This window comes from Gorilla gorilla, chromosome 16 (genome assembly GCF_029281585.2).
Source record: "Gorilla gorilla gorilla isolate KB3781 chromosome 16, NHGRI_mGorGor1-v2.1_pri, whole genome shotgun sequence".
NCBI lineage: Eukaryota > Metazoa > Chordata > Mammalia > Primates > Hominidae > Gorilla > Gorilla gorilla.
The window spans coordinates 38,369,129-38,391,235 of record NC_073240.2 but is presented as its reverse complement, the minus strand read 5'-3'; the positions used below and the strand labels follow the sequence as shown (position 1 = coordinate 38,391,235).

The 22,107-nt window shown below is 36.0% G+C and overlaps 1 long non-coding RNA gene across 2 annotated transcripts in view; it reads right to left on the bottom strand.

Annotated features, from left to right (window-relative positions):
* The window catches only part of LOC109023451 (uncharacterized), a 35,381-nt gene extending 19,993 nt beyond the window's left edge, over positions 1 to 15,388 (bottom strand). Inside the window, exons 1-4 of one of the 2 annotated variants that reach the window (XR_010130952.1) lie at positions 13,964 to 14,185; positions 13,049 to 13,108; positions 8,409 to 8,475; positions 6,624 to 6,721 (exon numbers count right to left, since the gene is read on the bottom strand). This is a non-coding gene — a long non-coding RNA (uncharacterized lncRNA). Of the gene's footprint in view, positions 1 to 6,623; positions 6,722 to 8,408; positions 8,476 to 13,048; positions 13,109 to 13,963; positions 14,186 to 15,144 lie in introns of those variants that run through there. The other variant, XR_008671882.2, reaches the window with a different exon arrangement.
* Positions 15,389 to 22,107: the final 6,719 nt, after the last annotated feature.

Sequence of the window (22,107 nt, the reverse complement as noted above, 5' to 3'; positions counted from 1 at the left end):
AATTATGTTTTCAGGGAATATTTAATAACGGGAAATTTCTATTAAGCAATGTTATATGAAAATCTATCCAGTAAAATTGAATTATGAGCCAAAGTATAAACAGAAGAAAAGTTACAAAATTTTAACCATATTAACAATTGTTTACAATTTTTTAAACTATTTCAAACCACAGTATTTAAAACTATTTTAACAATAGCTTTTGAAGAACCATTGGGTAGAAGAATTATGTGTGAACTTTGTTTTCTTCTTATTTTCCATATATATAGATACATACAATTTGCAAGTTGAATGTTATAGTCAGAGAAAAGTCATTTAAGATAAGATTTCAGTGCAATTTGTCCCTTTGGTAGAAGTAACAGAGTTACGAATATAGTGTCAAAGGCATACTTATACTTCACCAAAATTTGAGAAAAACTGCATATTGAGCTTATTTTTCCTCTATGTTTAGAGAGTAGATTCTCTTAATGATTAATTGCAGTGGATAGAAAGGAACAATACAACCAAGACTTCTCCCCCTATTTTCATTTTCTAGAGCTGGGTCTTTAAAGTTGCCAAACAATAACTCTAAGATATCAGTATTACCATATTCTTCATTTTCTGGATGAGAAAATTGAGGCACAGAGGTTCAATAACTCATCCAGATTTAAATCAAGATCACAAAGCTAGTAAGTTATATAGATGGAATTTGAATCCATGTGGCTGTATAGTCTAAGATTTTCATTGTTGTGTTGTAGGGCATGTTGCCTCTCTTCCTATCTTCAACACCCATTTCTTGAGTATTTCTTAGCTCTAGTAAATCTTAAGTAAGTCCCTGTGCTTAAATGAGTTTTGTTAATATAACCAGATAAACATAAGCAGATATGTCAAAACGCATCAGGATAAGTTAATGCAGGTGTGAATGGAGTCATGGAGGAGTTAAGAGGAAGATGCTAGTTCTCTTGGGGACAAAGGGGAGGCATTAGGTAAGGCTACACAGAGGATGTGACATTTGATCTGGGTATTGAAGAAAGAGAAGCAGCTGGCTAGGCAGAAAAGGTGGACAGGGCAAAGTGCTCTACTAACACCTCAATGAAATGGCCTGTGTGTTATCTTTATATTCTCCATATTGGGCAGGGTGGCTATTACATGGTGAGTGAGCACTCAGATAACTCACATTTGTAGGGGAGACAAGACTAGAGATGGAAATCTAGGCCTAAAAAGTTTTCTGGGAGTGGAGCAGGATGATCTTACATATTTCTTTCTGTGGCCGAGAGATGCTGATGTTGATCTATGGGCTGTGTATCCTCCCTGGATCATCTTATTCCTATAAGGCCAACAGAACATGCTGTGCCAGTTTGTAAAATCTCTCAAATGCTCTGGACTTGTAATTTTGAATTAAAGTGAAGCCTTTATTTACTCTTGGAAAAATATAATTTCCCATTTAGTCTTTTTCAAAGAAGTGAGATCACAGCTTTACAAAAATAAATTTTATCAGACATAAAAAAAAAATAAGTGAAGCACAACTCTGATGAACGAAGAAGAAAACCCCAAAGGATGTAGAGTATAATTTGTTAAACTAAAAATTAACACACTGAGGCAAGGCATTTATCACAATTTACTTGAGGTTTTATTGAATCCGTGTTTAAAATTGAAACCTTCATCAGAGTCAACACTCAGGATGGATATGTCTGTCCCAGATATTCATTGTAGCCAATGAAAGCAGGAATTACTTTCTATGCTTACTGATTACATGCTTAGAATGTGAGAGACTGCATTTACAATAACTAAAGGAAGACATAGAGATATGTTTGTTGGATATACCAAGGTTTATGAAAATCAAAAATACCATTTATGGTTTCTACACTTATGTTGTCAACAGAAATATGTAAACTTGCAAATCACACATCTAAACTTGATTTTTAGTGATTCATATCTTTATATGTGAATAGCATAGTAATGCTATGGACTTAGTCCAAAAAATCAAGTGTTTCATTATGTTTTACTCTCACTACCCTGGGAAAAAGTCGGCTTACGTTAATGAGGTTTTGGAAACAAGATTATAACAGTACCTTAGAAACTGTTCTCAAAGTACTGGCTAAACAACTGAGATCTTGTCTGGAGAGCACATTATAAAATTATTAAAGTGATTGCTGTAAATTATTGGGGACTGTCATAAACAATGTGGTGTATTGGGATGTTGGAACAGGGCTGAAAGCAAAAAAAGTATCAAGGTTTCTAAGGAAGCACTGAGGTAGTACTGGCTTCAAGTGAAAGGATTAGGGGATTGGAAGAGGCCGTTGTAAAGGACTGTGATACAGTTGTGGAAACTTGCCCTAAGGAAATAGTTCAAAAGAGAGTAAAAGAAAAAATAAACTATTTTAATGTAAATGTTTCTTGTAACTTTATTTATATTAGCAAAAATATACTTTTTACTGATTGAATCTTGAGCCAGTTCATAACTCACAGCCTGCTCTATCTGACCTCAGAGTGTCCCCTGCACACCTGACACCTCAGCTAATGATGTCTAAGACTGAATAATCAATCATTAGTGAACTTGCCCCTCCCCTCTGCCACCTAAATTATTCTGTATGCATTTCTTATTCTAGGACAATGGGCTCACCATTCCCCTTGAACTTCTGTTTGAATTCCTGGAATCATGATTGATGTCATCAGTCACTTATCAGATACATTCATTGGTCTGTCTTCACAATGTTGACTCTTTTCAATTCATCCCAGTGGTGCTCTAGTTTATTTCCTCCCCACCTTTTTTCATTCTTTTATAATAGCCTAGTAACTTGCCTTCCTGCCTTCAGGATCCCTGCTGCTTACCACTTCTCCAACCTCAACTTCAACTGTTCTTGACATGTTGCCACAAGTTCTTAAATTCCATCAGTATACTGATATTAAATTTGATGTCCCTGCAAGTATCATTGAGACACTGGAACAAACATCCCAGTGCGTTCTCTCATCTGCTATTCCTCCACCTAGACCTCATCTACCTTTTCTATTCTATGCCTCCGTGTGTCCAGACCCTGGACCCTTGAATGCATCTGATACTGCAGCCTCATCTGCACAGCATTTCCTTAAAGGCCCATCGTTTTCTTTTTCTTATTTTCCCTTTTTTTATACAACCCTGTCAACTGTTTTCTTTCATATGTGCTAGTATTATGACAATTAATTTTGGTCTAAACCATGGCTGGTTAACTGTTCATATATCTTTGTCTTCCTTAGTAGATTGTATGCTCATTGAAGGCATGGATCTTAACATTTCTCATCTATAACTTTATGCTTACCCCTCACCCAAAGAAAAATATGAATTTTCTGCTTATAATAGATCTGAAAGCATATTTGTTGCATTGTCAAACACAATATTTTATTAATATCTAGTTTTAGACAATTATAACTTTATATAACCTATGAAAACTAAAAGATTAATTATTCACATATATAATTAAATGAGTTAGTTGGGAGTGATGGGAGGGTGTCAGCATTTATTATGAACAAGCTATGTGCCCATCACTGATGTAGTGCTGATCTGTTGAATGGATTCAGCCAGTCATTCAAATGTTTGCATTGTGAGTTTACTATATCCTAGGCTCTGCATCAAGAGCTAGGGATAGAAAAATAAATCAGATATAGCTCTACCCTCAGTAATCTGACAGTGTGGTTACAGGGAAGGAAACTAAAAGTACCAATCTTAGTATTGTACAATAAGTAATATAGCAGAGGAAAGCAGAGGATACATGGGACACACAGGATTGATTGAGCATGAAGGGAAAGTTTGCTCAGGGCAGACTGTTTATTCTAGGTAGGGCCAATGGAGAGAGCATCAAGACAAGATGTTGGCATTTGGGTTTTATAAGAAGTTATATAGTTCCACGAAAGACAGAGAGAGAGAGAGAGTGAGAGTGTGTGTGTGTGTGTGTGTGTGTATGTGTTGGTGGAAGTTGATGGAGTTTAGTGATGAAAGAGGCCTGAAAGAAACTAGGACTGAGCAATGGAGTTATTGATCTAAGAGTATGAATTTTGTTTAGAAGAAAATGGGAAGTCACTGAAGGTTTTAAGTGAGGAAATGACATAACTAGAATATTGAGAAAGTACATTCTATGGCCTTTGCATATATTATCTCATTTAATCCTCTCCTTACCAGATAGATGACATTTATCCCTGTTACAAAAGAGGAAAGTAAGCCATCTTTTCTTCCATTCCTTTCAGGGCTATCTATCTCTCATCATTTGACATTGATGTCTCATCATTGACATTCCATGTCACCTCCTCAAAGACAGTTTCTCTGACAAGTTAATCTAAGTATGTTTTTTCCTATGGAGTAAAAAAGAACAAGGAGTACTGAAACAAAAAAGGGGATGGGATTTTAAATAAGTTGGCCAGGATAGGCCTCATTGATAAGCTGATATTTGGAAAAATGTTAAAGATGGCAAGAGAATTTATCATAAAGATATCTTGGAGAAGAGCATTCTAGATAGTGGTATCAGCTTGTGCAAAGGCCCTGAGGCAGGATTATGTCTGGCTTATTTGAGGCACAATGAAAAGAATGGAGCTGGAGTATATTCTATCTGCTAGTAACAGAATCCCTATAGAGAATAGGCTTGCATTGAATATTTTTTGAATGAACAGGTGAATAAGTACAGGTCACATACCAGGTTCTCATCTGGTTTGCTCAATCCCATACCCTTTCCTGTATGTTACTCTGACTCTTGATAATTAATTCCTAGATGAGTGAGATCATTTAAACAGAATTGGCATAGAATCTCTATGAATGGGCATCCATTAAGGATTCTGTACAAAACCATTGATCGTTTATGTGTAGATACGTGTGCCATCTCTGCAGACAAATACCCTTTCGTGTGCCTTTACAAGAAGCAACAGTGACACACAGTGGTTGATTGAGTGAATCAGACATGGTTCTCCTTCCAGATATCCCAGGAGGTACCCTAGATATTTCTTTCTTTGGAAAGTTGGTTGTCTTGTTAATTCAGACAGGTATTAACTACCCAATATATTCAGCATATCCCTCGTTGTAAGCTGTCAGGCTGTGACACAACATCACATAATGTGACGTTACATGATACATAATGCCTTGAAAAAAAAAAAAACAAAAACACCCAGACACTTCTTTCAGTGAAATAGTAGGTAGGTAATCTGAATATTTGGGGTAATTGGCTCTAGGAAGAGAGAGGCGTCATTATCCCAGGCTCCCCAGTGAGCGTTAATTAACCATATTGCTTCATTGTGTGACAAAGAGAACACTGCTGGTAGTGCTAAATGTGTAATGACACCTTGGCTTTAGGAGCACAGGTATTTTAAACTACCCTGATGGACTGACATGTAGGTAATTCTATTCAGAGCCTAACAGTGAACTCAGAGGGTTGGAACTCCTCTGAGATGCAAGAGTCTGTTGTTGTGATGACTCTGAGATGTTTCCTTTCCTTTGTCCTACCCGCTCCTCGCCAACCCCAATAGTCCCTCTACTGGGGAAAGTCATCAGTATTCATGACATCAGGCCTGTGTTCTATCTGGGCTTTAAGAACAATATATTTATGTTTTTGAAGCACCAAGTTCTGCAGACAGAGATTCAGCAGCTCTTAACATTTAAGGATGGGCCATGACAGTTAGGAAGAGCTTTCTGGGGCCCTGCAAGCCCCTTTAATCCCTTGTTTGCAGTTATGACAGGAAGCCTACTTGTAGAGCAGAAACATTCTTAAAGGCTGAGTTTTGTGGGACCAACATCCAACAACATTTTCATTATTTATTTTAATAATAATAATACCAAAAATAGTAGGCTGGGTGGCAATGGATAAAACACTAGCACAGTGGTACTGTTCTCTTACCTTGGGAAAGAGATAAATCTTCCTGCACATTAGAAGGTGATACTGCTTATCCTCCACATGGAGGAAATGCCTTATGATTTTTCTCTATTTTTATCCCAACTGCGACTTTACATTTTCCCTGACCACCCATGTCCTCTCACCTTGGGTGTTGGTCCTTGGAGACCAAACATGCGTATTTAGAAGACAGATGGCCAAGGCTTAACAGCCTAAAGCCAAGGGTCAGAGAAAGACTGATGGGCCTAAGATTGCCACTGTAGCCTCAGAGAACACTAGGAACTGGAACTAAAGATTCTAAAATCTGTGCTTTCTGACAGAGCTCCTGAGATGCTGGTCTAAAAACATCATTTATTTTCAGCTGCTGAAACAGGATGTCTTTAAATGACTTCATTCATCTTTAATTAAATATGAACTTCTTTCTGTGACTTGTAAGAGGCTGTCCATGATCCATGGATTCAAACATTGAACTGAGTATGAAACTGAGACTGGCCTTTTCTGGGCATCGATATAATGTGGGTGGAGTAAGGGAAGATGAAGAAACTCGACAGAAAGCAAGAGTTATAGCATCCTATGAAGACAGGAAACTTAAATAACCAACTTCCAGCCTTGAACACATTTTTGGTGGGGGTAGCACTGGCATTTGGCAAGAATCTCTTTCTGTCTCTTTTCCATTTTTGCTCTGCTTAAAGTACTGATGACAATAAGAGTGTTTATATAGTATCTTATGTTTAATAAATGCGTTCTTATATATTAGCTCACTTGCTTCTGATTTTATCAACATAAAATATTTATTGACTCCCCTACTGCATGACAAATCATTTGCTTAATATCTTCCCGCTCTTCATCAGGCTAGATTTAGTCTTCTCCCCTTTACACTAACTCAATTCAATGTTTTCCTGAATCAAAACAACAACAAATACAAAGTGAAGTAAAAAAAAAAAAAGTTCTTATCTGCTATTATCTCTTCAATAGCTTATAAATATGAAAGCTCTGACAATATTATTTTGTGGGTGCAATAAAGAGGATAGGAAAGATAAAAAGAGGTATTAAGAGAGAAGAGAGGGTTCCCATCCAGATGAGAAAGTTTAAGTCCTGGGTTTTATGCTAAGTGAGGGACACTCTTATAGTGACCTTGCGCTTTCCTCTTCTGGGGCCAGTTTTACAAAACCAACAAGAAGTCTAGAATGTGACATAGTTGAAATTTCTAATTACAATTTTTTTTTAGGTCCCAATGATTGTAATGTTCCGTACATGTGGAAGTTAAGGATTCCACATTTCCATTTAAGAGATAATTATTGGCATGTTGTTACATGGGAATGTTACACTAATAATACATTTTGATTGGTTGCTACAGGCAGAAGCTCCTGTCATTGATCAGAATCCCTGTTAAGCAGTCATCTTAAAGAAGTAGGTACAAAGGATATTAATCTGACTTTTTATGGAACCTTCTTAAATAGAACCTTGAATTTTCCCAAGTGAATGGGAAGACTTCAAAATCATATCAAACACAAATTTTAGTGGTGACGGCTGTTTTTATTTTATTTTATTTTTGGCAGATTGATCTTATTTTGCATAGTGAAAATAGAAATGAATTACTTATGACTAATGTGCTATTTTAGAGCTTGATGGAAATTTAGAAGCGATCTGGACTTTTTATAGTTGAAGAATCTGAAGCCCAGAAAGACAAAACAAAACTTGCTCAAACCGGTTCCATAACTAGTAGAAACAGTAAGTGAAACTAGTTCTTACTATCAGTCAAATGCTTTTCCTGATATGGCATTTAGTCATTCTCAATTCTTTACAAACTCCTATTGGCCAGACAATCTGCTGGTGGACTAAAACATCTATGATGACTTTCCTTTCCTCCTGCTGGCATCTCCTTGCATAAGGTGTTGGAGTTTCCTAACCCTCAAACACTGTGGGTGTACCTCTCTGTGAGACACACCCTGTCTCCACAGATGGGGTCTTCAGGGTGATTTTTGACCTCCCCAGCCTCTTGGGGTCCTTAATCCTGAGGCTGACTCTTGGCCTGGCTTTACATTTGTGGTCTCTGGCTTTAATCCCTGAAGCTGCGCTAGAAATAAATTTTAAGGGTAAAAAGAGAGAGCAAACTTTGTTAAAATATTTTGCTATAGCATTTACTTAGATTTGAGATTTTTTTTTTCTACTTTAAGTTCTAGGGTACATGTGCACAACGTGCAGGTTTGTCACATATGTATACATGTGCCATGATGATATGCCGCACCCATTAACTCGTCATTTACATTAGGTATATCTCCTAATGCTATCCCTTCCCCGTCTCCCCTCCCTCCACCCCGACACATGCACACATATGTTTATTGCGGCACTATTCACAATAGCAAAGAATTGGAACCAAGCCAAATGCCCATCAATGATAGATTTGAGATTTGTATTGGGAATTAATATTTTAAATTAGGATGGAGAATAGTAAAACTGGAAAGAGAGGGTAAATGGAAAAGATGGAGGAAACAGAACTAGATAATTGGAAATCCCATGTTGACAGATCTCAAATAATGTGGATTGATCAGATAAAACAATTACATCAAAGGCCAGAAAACTTACCTTATATTGCACTCAGCAATTTATAAACTTCTTTCACATTTACTGTTATTTGATCCTCACAACAGCTCTGTAGGACAGCAATAATTATAAATAGTTATAATTTATCGATAAGAAAACTACAATTCAAATATGTTTAGTGGCTTGCCCACATTCACATAGCTTGTAAGTGGCAGAGACAGAACCCAAACCACAAGTCTTCTGGCTGCAGATCACATATTCTTCTAAGTATACCACTATACTTGACTCCAAAGACTCAGAGGCATTTGGGAACTCAGCTGGATGTAACTTTGTGGCCCTTACGGCAGAAGTCATAGGTTTGGTTCCTGTGCATGCTGGTAGCTATTATAGCTGAACAGAAAACTCCTATTTTCATGGAGAACAAGGTATCCGTGTATGTGATGCGAACTGATTACCTTTACTAAAAAAAATGGAGGCTGCCATCTAACTGGTAGAAAACTAAACCGTCTTTGTACATGAAGAATAGTAAATGTTTATTATCATCTCTTGGGATATTTAGTCGGGATACTGCTTCAAGATTTGGATTTGCAAAACCAGCACTCTAGTCCAGGGTTTCCCAATTCCCAGGCTGCAGACTGGTGCCAGTCTGTGGCCTGTTAGGAACCCGGCTGCACAGCAGGAGGTGAGCGGTGGGAGAGCAAGGATTACTGCCTGGGCTCCACCTCCTGTCAGATCAGCACAAACCCTATTGTGAACTGCACATGCAAGGGATCTAGGTTGAGCATTCCTTATGAGGATCTAAAGCCTGCTGATTTAAGATGAAACAGTTTCATCCCCAAACTATTCCTGCCTCCCCCCATGGAAAAATTGCCTTCCAAGAAACTGGTCCCTGGTGACAAAGTTTGAATTTATGTCCCTGCTACCAGGTAAATGCTTTAAGATATGGTTGCGGATATCATGGAAAGTATGAAGATGTACATACTCCAGAATCATATAATTTTTAATTTTTTTCCATGGACATTAGTAGCTATTATCAGCTAAAGGTCCTGTGAGAATCTGGTACAAGAAAAGAAATTCCTTCTTGACATGAATAATTTTAGGCCTCATGTATGTAACAAGGTCATCAGGTTGAACTCCCTGGGTAGAAACACTAGCAACACTGTGATCTTCAAAAAAAACATTTTTCTCTAGAATAGTGCCCTGGAATCTTTAGACTTGATTAGTTTATTTCAAGGAAGGATTTGAGGGGGAAAAAATATCTAATTTGCCTGGCAGCGTATCATTCCTGGGGGAACACATGTTTACATTTGCTGAATTAGACAACTCCACAGCAGTTATTGGAGAGCTAAAGATATATTAATATTGAAATGTAGGCAACCACATGTTGATAATGAGCCCATTTTGTGTCTTGGCTTGTGGAAAAGAATGTGAAAATGCCTTATTCTGTATTATTTTTTCCTTCTGACAGTACTGATACACTGCCGCAGGCAGTCTAAAAATAATAGCATGAGGTTAGCTGACAATTGCAGGTGTATTTACACTGCTATTCTGATATTAGCATGCTGCTTAAAAAATACCACTGGAGGTGATACAGTATGTATTCAAATAATTTTTTTATTAGAGATAAACTGATAGAAAAGACAAAGATCATTCTTTTAAATGATCAATAGAAATATCTGTGGTTATTTTAAAATCTGCTACAAATAAACTAAGATTTTCTCAAAATCTTTGCCCTATGGATTAAGAGCAAGAGCAAGAGATTCCATGAGAATGGTGTCATCAAATGTGCCTCCTTACACACACACACCCACCCCTCTGCATGCGCACCCACACAGCTGTGTGTACACACACACACCAAACAGTTTAAGTCGTGATTTGGAAACCCCCTGAATCTCTAAGGAAGCCTCTTGTCTCTGTGGCATTGCGTCTACCTCTGACATCAATATTGATTACTTTTCTGGACCATTATATCGTTTTGTCTTTGGATTTATTTGCTTGTAGGCATCATTCTTTTATTCAAAAATTATTATTGATTAATGTGCTGAATTTTTTCACCATCAAGATCCACTTTCCACCCTCGTGTTCTTCCTATTGACTGCATTAACGGGCTTGCTGGCCTCTACTTGGATTCAATCAATGAAAGCTACCAGCAGAATATTGGAGTGACTTTGAAGTATGTATTTCCCTGCAATCACCCCCCATAGGGCTCCAGGTCTGTTCCTCTAACAAAGGCTACCGCTCCTCTCAGGAGCCCTTTCCTAAAGCCACAGTTCCCACTAGGTTTCAGGTAAGTCTCCCATTCCCTTCCCATTGGGCAAGATGAGGTAAGGGCTTTCTGCTGTTGCCAGTCCCATATGCCTCATCTCTAGTTTTTTCTCTTAACCTTGAGTAATTATTTTATTGAACCCTCTTCAGTTACCCTGTTTGGGTATTATTTCTGTTTCCCTTGAGGACCCTGAACTGAAAAATATGCTGTGTACAGGGGCTACAATAGCCACTGGATTATAAAAGGTTGTAAAACCCAATATTCTCAAGAAACTGATCATAGATAAGGTAGGGTTACACACAGAGCAGTACAGAAACACTGACAAAGGCTATCTAAATCGAGTTGGGAGTGGTGCTAAGGAAACGTTTTTTTTGGAAGAGATGATGCTTGATGTGAAACCTTTTATTACTGAAAAATTCAAATACCTAAAAATGGAAAGAATATTGTAATAGGCTTCTCAGCTTCTAAATAACCATTACTCAGTTTCAGTAATCATTCATTCCATCAACTCAAGGCCAATTTTATTTATCTCATCCACTTCGCTGTCTCCTCCCCAGATTTATTTTGAATTTTTTTGTGGACAGCATATAATTACGTGTGTATCTCCAAAATATAGGTACAGTATCACCATCTTCCAAAAAAATCAATGATTAAAGGTTAATATTATTGAATACTCAGTGCTCAAAATTATCTAATTATATTATAAATGTTGTTTTTCCAGTTTATCTGAATTTGGATCAGCTAAGGTCCATATATTATTATAATTGGCCTTTCCTATTCTATAGGTTCTTTTTCCATGTATAATTTTTCCTTAGAATTTCTTTGTTGGAAAACCCTGGATTATTTAACCTATAGAATTTCCCTCTGTCTGGATTTTCTTGATTGCATAACATGTTTATCTCTATTTTCTATAACTTGATTGTAAGAACTAGAGCTTAATCTGACCCAGGTTCAACTTTGGTTTTGGTGGGAGGCAAGATTACTTCATAGGTTGGCAGTATGTACTTTTGTCAGAAAAAGTATAATTGGTTGCTTATCCTGTTTTTGATGTTAAGAGCCATTGATAATCATTGCCCTAGAGCAATGGTTTTCAGACTTCAGTGTTCATCAGCATCACTTGGAAGACTTATTAAACCCCAAACTGCTGGGCTCTACCCCAAATCTTCTGATTCAGCAGGTCTGAGGTAAGACAGAGAACTTACATTCCTTACAACTGCCCAGTTGATGTTAGAGCTCTACTGGCCCAGTGACCAGATTTTTAGAGTTGCTCCAGTTAGCTTTTCGATTCATTAAGGACCATCTCAAACATTTCGCATTCCAATCCCAGACCTGGAATCAGCAATTTATGCACGGATCCCTGTTTCTTTATAGTATGATGTCTAGTTTAGAACCCATATTTTGAAGACCAAAGACACTAATTTCAGCTGGGATGTACATTGTTTTGAGACATTATGGATGGTTGAGTTGGGAAATATTTTTCAAAGAAAAACAAATCGTGACTTTGTATTGACAGTTCCAATCAAAATTCAAGACTACAGTTCAAGACTACTTAACCTTATTATGTGTTACAATAGTGTTTCTTTCTTTCACTGTGAAAGATCCGTGCTTTCAATAACACCAGCGTAATTCTCATTTGTTTATCCCATAGTAATCACACAGCAACCTAAGGATAACACTACCAACATGTCCACTAACTATATGATTTCTCAAAATAGTCTGATCGTAGTGGGTGTTTTTGTTTGCTTTTTCTCTTTTATTCTACTTTTAATCCTTAGGGCATGTCCTCGGAATGTGCAATTAAATTACCATGTTTTAAATTCACTTGAATTAGTTCCTTTCTGTATAGTTACGCCTGCACTGTTTATACAGTTGGGTCATTTTTATACTTTTATTTTTGATTTTTAGAGATTGTATTTTATAAATTAAGCTTGCTTTGAAATTATGAAAAATATTTACAAGGGTCCAAAATTAAGTTGTGTTTTATTTATTTATTTATTATTAAAGACAGTATCTTGCTCTGTCACTTAGACTGGAGGGCAGTGGCATGAGGATAGATCACAGCAGTGTTGAACTCCTGGTCTCGAGTGATCCTCCCTCCTTGGCCTCACAAAGCACTGGGATTACAAGGCATGAGCCCTTACGCCCACCCCAGAATCAAAGTTTTGAAGCAAGTTATAATAAACGAAGCTTAGCTTTTATTTCTGGTTGTTTCACTCCAATTCTTCTCTTTCCCCACAAGTAAATTTAAAAGTTTTGAAAATATCTTCTGGCATTTAGGAAGGTTTGCATTTTTTGTTTTAATAATTACTTTTATATTTATTTTAATAAATCCTTTGTAATAGTAATTTCCATTCCTCCCTTTCTGGCTATTGACTATTGTTTCCTACTATGAGCACTAATGCAACCAACTAGTGACCTGTTTCTCTTTCTTTCTTCTCTCGAATCCAGCATTTGTTGATGTAATATCCTTGTAGACCTAATGAATACATATGAAATAATAAATGAGTTTGTTGTACTTATCCATATTTGATTCTTGTATTATAGCTATATTATTAGGGCACAGAGACATTTTATTGTTATAATCATCAGCCTTGATTCTATAGAAAAAATATATTTAGTGCTACCTCTTGTACTTATGTCAAAGCCTCTTAAGTCATTTTCATTGTATGAAGCTCATTCTCTAATAGATTATTCAGAGAAGGTTTAAGGGAATAATATCCCCTGAATAAACACACACACACACACACACACACACACACACGCACACACATATGCATGTATATATCTCCAGTCAGTTAGTAGAATATTTCTTAATGTTGGCATTATAGATTTAATTCCCAGCTAAATGGTATACCCTTTCAATGTTTAGTTTTAAGACTTTTTATTATTGTAAAAGATTTTCCTGAGTTATAGTTTTAATATTTATTCTGTCCATTGCTTTAGTTTTCCTCTTCAGAGACTACTAGTATATTTATGTTGAATCTCTTGCTTTTCTTCTGTATTCATCACTTACTCTCAAATGCTTTTTAGTAGTCTTTCAAAATTCTATTATCTATAAAACTTCCTCTTTTCCATATTCTATTTCTCTTAAGGCATATTTTGTTGTGTTTATTTACTTTTGTGTTTTTTCCTAACTTTAGAGGTAGTTATTTTTTCTTTTATTTCTAATTCTTTCTGGTGTGCTTTCCTTATTTGAGAGATTTTTTTTCACTATTTTATTTTTTATGCTAATTTTATGTAGGATCCTGTGGCATTCTTTTGCTGCTCTTCATTGTTAAGTAAAATGACTTTTTATGTACTTTTAGAAGAGAAGATAGATCAAAATAGCTACCTCTTAGATCCTCCTCCTCTGCTACTCTTCTCAGTTTTATCTTCATCTTGTTTTTCCTTACTCTTATAGTCCCTGTTCTGCTCTCTGTGGCTTAGAATACCAGCAGTTTCTCCTTAGGGCTAAGCTCTGTAATGTAAGGGTTGATTTGTCTGTCACTTTTGAGAGTTTATAGACCCCAGACCCCAAAACTCTTTGGGACCATCAGATCATTCTTTAGGCCACTTGCACTTGCCCTCATTACTCTCAAAGTGGAACTTTCAAAATCCTCTCCCATTGTCTCCTGTTGTTCTCAGAAAAGCCCACTGTGCTTTCTAGGGGTGCCTGATAGTTGGGAGTTTCCAGCTCTCAGGGTCATCAGCAGTCCCTTTGTCTTTCCTCTGATTTCAGCCATACTGTTTTGATACCATATAGGTCTTGTAGTTTTTCCTAACTTAGCCCCACCAAATTATATTTTAGAGTTATATTTGTGATCTAGACTTATTGCGGATGTAGTCTATGAGGTCTTGTTTTTCCTACTATAGTTCCTCTGAGTATCTTAATAGGAGGATTCAGGGAGCTTTCAGGTATTCCAGAACACTTCTTGAACTGATTCTTGGCAAGTTGGCTAGGTGTGTAGGAGGGAGGGCTAGGAAGGAGAGCAAAGAAGGGAAAGGGGAGAGTTTCTGAATAAAAATAGAACATGAGAAGGCAGGAAGGTGTAAAACACCGTGATGCAATAGTAGAGCTGTATTCTGGTTCAGTACCAGTAAAAGGTTTGTGTGAGGTAATGGAAGGAATGAATTACTGAGACAGAGGGGGTGTGACCACAATGAGCTATCTGTGCTAACCTGGGAAGCCTGAACTTTAACACTATAGGGAGCTGTTGAAAGGAGGCAAAGCAAAGTGACATTAGATTAATAATTTGGAAAAGTTTCCTTGGCAGCAGTGTAGAGAATGGCCTTGAAGTAGTCCTGGGGCTAACCAGGAATCCTCTCTCCTGCCCATGTTAGGAAACTGGTAAAGTGAGAAGGGATGGGAACTAAACCAAAGCAGTGGTGGATGAAAAAGAATTGCTGTTTGTTATGTTAAATCTATAGGGTGTGGTAAATGGTTGGATATGAAAGGACAAGTTTGGATGTGCAGGATAAACCTAAAATGAGTCTTAAACTTCTGAGCAATATCTTGGTTCCTAAAATACTCACCATTCTACTTCTTGCATCTCTTATTCTTGTAGGGTTGTTCTGATACTTCTGAAAATGGCAATTTTGGAGATGTTTGTTTTTCTGATTTTTACCCGGTGAGCTTAGTGATAGAAAGCGTTCTGTGTAAGACTTATTTCACACTTTTATGAAATAGTCTGTAATCTACAAAGTAATACAAAGAAGACACAGGATTATTTTTCCTTAACACATGCCTGAGCTGGTTATCTCCCTTTCGGAATTTGGTGGCAATATTTATATTTATATTAGCATTCCAATTTTCTTCTTTGAGACAAGGGGAAAATAGGATAGAAGAAGAAAGAGTCAGGAAGTTGAAAAGGGTATTCCAAACTAGATTATGACATCACAGAAACTAGGTAATGTAAAGGAGGGCACAGGAAAACAACTGGAGCTGTACTTCTATCCCTTTGATGCATCTCAGGAAAAATTCCACAGACCTGCTACCTTTTTTTTCTTTTTTTTTTTTTTTGAGACAGAGTCTCGCTCTGTCCCCCAGGCTGGAGTGCAGTGGCAGGATTTTGGCTCACTGCAAGCTCCGTCTCCTGGGTTCACACCATTCTCCTGCCTCAGCCTCCCCAGTAGCTGGGACTACAGGCGCCCGCCACTATGCCTGGCTAATTTTTTGTATTTTTAGTAGAGACGGGGTTTCACCATGTTAGCCAGGATGGTCTCCATCTGCTGACCTCGTGATCCGCCCATCTGGGCCTCCCAAAGTGCTGGGATTACAGGTGTGAGTCACTGCGCCCGGCCAGACCTGCTACTTAAAGTATGGTCTGAGGCAGCAGCAAGGACATCTCCAGGAAGCTTGTTGAAAATGCAGACTCTCAGGTCCCACCTCAGACCTACTGAATCAATATCTACATTTAAAAAAGATCTCCAGGTGATTTATTTGAACATTAAAATTTAACATCACTGCTCTAGACCATGTGAGGAAGTAAACTTTTTGTTAGTCTACCTTAACTCTTTGAAAATAGCAAGAGTCTTCATTACAGCAAAGCATTCATTTAGTGAATATTCTTCAGGAATTGGAAGAGCGAATGTAAGGAGGGTGTATAAAAGAGCAGTTTAGGATTTGTGTTCGGTAGGGAATCAGTTTACTTAGGTTCAACATCTGGCTTCACAACTAATTTGTTATGTGACTATGGAAAAGATACTTAATCTTTCTACACATTGGTGTCCTCACTTAGAAATTTAATTAAGAGTGCTTACTTCCTAAGATTGTTGTGAGGATCAAATGAAATAGTATGTAAAAAGTGGTTAGCACAGTTGCTGGTGCACAAGAAATGTGTCATTATCTATCGTTATTAAAAACGTAATAGTTTTAAAATGTCTTACATCTTGGATGTGTATAATACTTTTATTAGAATTAACGATGCTGTGCAGGGACCTCATTTTTGTTCAAATATACAACGCTGTCAGTGAATATAGCACTTTACATACACCTGAAAATGCATCTCAGAGAAAGGTAAATCTTCAATATGATGGTTGTATGTATTTGTATTATATGATTTCCTGGAAAAGGTGAAATATCAACATTAGAACCTACAAATTTTTAAAACCTGTCTAGGTGAGCTAAACAAAAAGCAGTATTTACTTTTTTTAAAAAGAATCTTGAACTTCAGAAAGCTTGAGTCAGTCTTCACGTTTCTATTCACTCTGTTTTATATGTTTTTGGTATCTACATTCTGATAAAATCTTGATGAAATTTTACTTTAGATGCTTCATGATTCAGCCATTGTTAATGTCTTGAGACATTCTGAGCCAATCATGTCAGAAATCAGCAACAACCATACAAAACATTGCATCTAACCACAAACTAATGAACAAGGGCAGAACACTAGACACAAACCCTTAAGCTTTTATATGCTTCGGGAACCTACCTGATTTATTCCGTTTTCACCCAAACATTTTAAAAGCCACATTAATCCCTAGCAAACATTTTTATCTAGAGAGGCCCATACTGTGGAGGGTAGAATGAGGTTGGAGAAATAAGCCCCAGATTGTATTTATTTCTTATTACAGAGCTCAGCATTTTTATGTTCTCTCATCAACAAAAAGACTCCCCCCTACACACCCTTGGTGTTTTCTATTTATGTTCACCTGCTACTCAATTAGCACCCCATCAAAACCCTCGCTTGCAGGGGGTTTATTGCAGAACACTGCACTGCAGCCCTTAACCCTCTATCTCACCTACATTACACATAGAGCTAAAAACAGTCCCCTGACTGTGCTTAGAAAGCATGTCTTTTTATTTGGTGTTTGCGTAAGGTTTTCCTTGTGTGCATTACCCTGAGTGTTCATAAAGTTATAACTGTATCTACATGTGTTTGACATTTATTACCTTCCATAGGACTGTAAAGCACACTTTTCTCTTTTAACAGCATCTGCTGACATGGTGCATAAAATAAACTTTAAATATTATCTATAAATTAATTAGCATTTTCTCTCTGTTAGGAAAAGCAGATGAAGACTTACTAACACTGTTTTAGTATACTTAGAAGTTTTAATTGGATTCTGTGCAAAACACAATGGTATTATTCTTATCTAGTTTTATTTTTTATTTTGCTATATTTATGTATTTGTGTGAGCCATGCAATCTATTTTCATTTGTAGAATAAGGAAATATAGTAAAGTTTCAGAAAGAAAACTAACACCTTCTCCTTTAAAATTATTTCACTGGTTTCATAAACTCTATTACTATTTTATTTTTCTTAAATGTGTAAATAACTGTTATTTAAATTTTGATTTATAAATGTCTTTTAATTTAAATAAGTATTTTCTATATACAGTACTTTATATCAATGTATTTTTATACAAAATTTGGTATTGGGCTTATAATTTTTGTGTTGTTTTTTATCCTATCTTTATTATTTAATATTGCATAATTATCATGTCCCATGTTATCATACTCTTCTTAATTTTGATTTTAATACTATCTACAGTCATTTATCTTATGAAGATGCCATTATTTTATTATTTAGATGAGTTCAAAATTTTGCTGTTATAAATGACATTCAGCTGAACATCTTTCTATGAAAATTATGTCGGCATTTCTGATTATTTCTTCAAGTGAAATTCCTAGAAGTAGAAACACTGTTTAAAGCTTCTGAACAGCAAAGGAAATAATCAACAAGATGAAACAGCAGGATATATGGTAGCAGGAAATATTTGCAAATCATGCATCTGATAAGGAATTAATATCCAAAATTTATAAAGAACCTATACAATTCTATAGTGGAAAAGCAAATAATCGAACTAAAAAAAATGGCAAAAGGTCTAAGTAGACATTTCTCCAAAGAAGATGTAAAAATGGCCAACAGGTGTATGAAGAGATGCTCAACGTCATTGATCATCAGTGAAATGCAAATCAAAACCACTGTGAGATACTAACTTACACCTATTAGGATTGCTATTATCAAAAAGTCGAAAGATAACAAATGTTAGCAGGGATGTGGAGAAGAGGGAACTCTTGTACATTGTTGATGGAACTGTAAATTGGTACAGTCATTATGAAAACAGTATTTCCATACTGTTTCTAAAGAAATTAAAAAGAAACTAAAACTAGAATTATGACCTAGCAATCCCTCTTCTGGGCATATATCCAGAGGAAATAAAATCACCACCCTGTAAAGATACCTGCACTCCCATGTTCACTGCAGCATTATTCACAACAGCTAAGATATGGAAATGACCTAAGTGTCCATAGACAAATTAATGAATAAAGAAACTGCGGTGCATATACACAATGGAATATTATTCAGCTTTAAAAAAGAACAAATTTTTTTCCATTTCCCACAATGTGAATGAGCCTGGAGGATATTTTGCTGAGTGAAATAAGCCGTACACAGAAAAACATATTGCATGATGTCACTTACACGTGAAATCTAATAATAATAAATCATATACAGAGATGGAGAACAAAACAGTGGTTAACAGAGGCATGACGGTGGGAGGTAGGGAGATGAGGATATGTAGGTCAGAAAATACAAAGCAACAGATAGTAGGATGAACAAGCCTAGACATCTAATGTACAACATGATAACTATAGATAATAAAGGTATGTGTATGGGATTCATGCAAAATGAGTAGGTTTTTGGCAATTCTTGCTACTAAAAAAAATGGGTAACTATGTGAGACAATGGATGTTAATTTGTTTCACTATAGTAACCTTTTTACTATCTATATGTATCCCATAACATCACGTTGTATACTTTAAATATGTACAAAAAATTATCTTAAAAAGTTTTAAAGATTTCAAAGACTCTTAAATCCCTTTACCAGAATGCTTTCCTGAAAGGTTGTAAAATTTTGTATGTCCACATTGTGCCCTAATCAAGTTTGGATATTTTTTAATCATGCTCAACTTAATAGTTGATTATTGCTGTTAAGTAGCCATTTATTTAATTAGTATTTAGATTGAACATATAAAACTATTGCTATGTTGTGTCATCATTAATCTTCATAGAACATACTGATAAAGTTCCTGAGCTCTAAAGATAGATGAATTTTAGTTCAAATCCAGACTTAATCACTGGTTTGGGAAAAGGTAAATTTCATGTCTAAAGCTCAGTTTCATCAAATGTAAATGGTGATGATATTAGCATTTATTTTACAGAACTGATGTGAGGATTTACAAAAAAAGCATTATTGTACATAGCTTGGTACTTGACATCCTCAATATATATTAAATGCCTAGTATATAGTAAATGTACTCTTATCTGAATTTGGTTTTCATTACTTCCATCTACTTTTTTAAACCTATAGTTAATATAAAAAAGCTCTTCAAAACTAGTAGAAAAGATAGTATTTTCTATCATTGGCTACTATATAATTGACTTTGCCATATTTTGACCTAAAATTAGATTATAATTTTTATTTCAGCCGTATCTCCATCACTCAGAACAATGTCTGGAAAATAGGGAGCACGGAATAGACAATTTTTGAATGAATGTATTCTTTTTCAAAATTTTCCTGGCTATTTTTGAACATTTCTCTGTAAGTAAATCTTAGAAACAATTTAAGAAATTCTCTAAAACATTCTGTTGGAATTCTAATTGCAAAAGCATTGGATTTATTTGGGGTGGGGGGAACTGAAATATTTATAAAATTAGATGTTCTCATCCAGAATCATGGCACTTCTTTCCATTTAGTAGGGTCTTCTTTTAAGTTATTGTATAAAGTTTTATACTTACCATTATGTGGGACTTGACCATTTCTTGCTAGGTTCATGTGAGGTTTATTGTATTGGTTGTTGTTTTATTCAGTGAATTAGGTTTTTTAAAATTTTTGATTACATTTTCTAATTGGTTATTGTTCTAAAGAGAACTATTGAGTTTTTATATGCAGATATTTTATTAATCCAATGTACTGATTCTAGGCCTTCTAGTTGTAGTAGTTGTTCAGTTAATTCTCTTAGCTATTCACATCATTTACCAAAGATGCTTGTTTTCTCTTCTTTTTCTATATCTATTATTTATATTATTATCAGATCCTTTTGGCTGCAATTGCAAGAATAATACTGAATAGTACTGGTAATAGCAGAATTCCTTGCACTAAAATCTGACTTTAATGAGAAGGCTTTTAATTCACAATTAAGTGTACTACTTGCTGTGAGTTTCTGCATAATTTCTGCATAATATTCTAACATTTAAAGGCAAATTCTTTTTAAGTCTACCTTGATAAGAGCTTTTTGTCATAAATAGATGTTCAATTCTATCAAGTTTTTTCACCATTGATATGATTTTTTTTTTGCCTTTAAACAGTAACCTATTCAAATGCATCACAAGATTTTTAAATACTTAGCCAATCTTGTATTTCAAAAGATAAATTCTTCTGGGCTATCATGTATTCTTTTTACTACAGTTAGTTAAATTCAACTCATTAACATGTAATTTAGGAATTTTACATCTGTCAAGTGAAACTGACCAATAGGTGGTCATTTTCTTGTGATGTCCTTTTCTGATGTCCTAAAGAAGTTTACTGACTGTACTCAATTTACACCACAGTTAAAGGAACTCAAAGACTGCATTAGTTCCATAGCAAGGGTTGTTCACCAGGCTGAGTTGGCTGAAATGACAGAAAGAGAATTCAGAATATGCATAGAAACAAACATCATTGAGATTCAGGAGATCATCAAAAACCAATCCAAGGAATATAAGGATCACAAAAAAAGAAACAGGTGCTGATAGATGAAATAGCCAGCATTAAAAAGGATGAAATTGACCTGACAGAGCTGAAAAATACACTACAGGAATTTCGTAATGAATCTCTCTTTTTTTTTTTTTTTTTTTATACTTTAAGTTTTAGGGTACATGTGCACATTGTGCAGGTTAGTTACATATGTATACATGTGCCATGCTGGTGCGCTGCACCCACTAACTCGTCATCTAGCATTAGGTATATCTCCCAATGCTATCCCTCCCCCCTCCCCCCACCCCACAACAGTCCCCAGAGTGTGATATTCCCCTTCCTGTGTCCATGTGATCTCATTGTTCAATTCCCACCTATGAGTGAGAATATGCAGTGTTTGGTTTTTTGTTCTTGCGATAGTTTACTGAGAATGATGGTTTCCAATTTCATCCATGTCCCTACAAAGGACATGAACTCATCATTTTTTATGGCTGCATAGTATTCCATGGTGTATATGTGCCACATTTTCTTAATCCAGTCTATCATTGTTGGACATTTGGGTTGGTTCCAAGTCTTTGCTATTGTGAATAATGCCGCAATAAACATATGTGTGCATGTGTCTTTATAGCAGCATGATTTATAGTCCTTTGGGTATATACCCAGTAAGGGGATGGCTGGGTCAAATGGTATTTCTAGTTCTAGATCCCTGAGGAATCGCCACACTGACTTCCACAATGGTTGAACTAGTTTACAGTCCCACCAACAGTGTAAAAGTGTTCCTGTTTCTCCACATCCTCTCCAGCACCTGTTGTTTCC